Genomic DNA, 953 nt, shown 5'->3' with positions numbered 1-953 from the left:
GCTCCCGGAAGCCGCTCGCGGGCAAGCGCCCCTCCGGCGCGCGGTGCTGGGTGGTACGGCTTCGTCTTCCTTAGGAAGAGGCACCTTTACCTATCCTGCACTACAGAGCGGGGACGCAGCTGGCTTGTGATCTGTCTCCCATCTGCCACCACCTTCTGCAACGCACTAGCCGTGCATGATTTAAACGATCTTGTCCTGAGTCGGTTAAACGTCTGCCTTTGGCTCAGGACATGATCCCAGGACTCTCTGATCGAGTCCCCCGTCGGGTTCCCTGCTCAGCAGGGAGTTTCTCCCCCTACCTCTGTGCTCCTCTCACTCTCTGTGTCTCTATCCCTCCGTCTCTCAAGTAAATAAGATCTTTTTAAAAAATAAACTATCTTGTCCTTAGGACATTAATGGTTTGTCTTCTTTATGGATGTATTTGGTCGTATGCTTTTTGCGTGCTTTCTAAACTTGTCTGCAGGTTAGAATCATGTGGAGATCTTTTACTAATTCCAAACCCAGAGTATGCCCTTGACCAATTTCTGGAGGTAGGAAGTAGGAATCAGAAGTTTTGGAACCGCCCACAGGGATTCCCGTGTGCAGGAAAGTTTGGGAAATACTGTCCTAAGGCCTTGCTTCTCCAAATGTAGTTTGCGGACCGGTAGCACCATTAGAAATCAGAACCACAGACCTACTTGAATCAGAGGGATCTCCAGGTGGTGCGATGCACATTAAAATTTGAGAAGCACCGTTCAGAGACTTGAATGAATATAGGTGTCTTGGTTTATGTGGATCACATGTTTAACGGATGTCTTGAATGCGGGATTGTCTGATGTTGTGCCAGGTGTGTTTTTTTCACATCCTATATCATTTCAAATCATGGAACAGGTCTTTGTCAGAGGGTGATGAACAGGTCCCTGCAGAGAAGTGCAGTTTTGAAAACAAGCCAGGGCCTATTGGCCAGCTCTGAT

This window comes from Ailuropoda melanoleuca, chromosome 7 (genome assembly GCF_002007445.2).
Source record: "Ailuropoda melanoleuca isolate Jingjing chromosome 7, ASM200744v2, whole genome shotgun sequence".
Lineage (NCBI taxonomy): Eukaryota > Metazoa > Chordata > Mammalia > Carnivora > Ursidae > Ailuropoda > Ailuropoda melanoleuca.
This window is presented reverse-complemented; position numbering follows the sequence as displayed.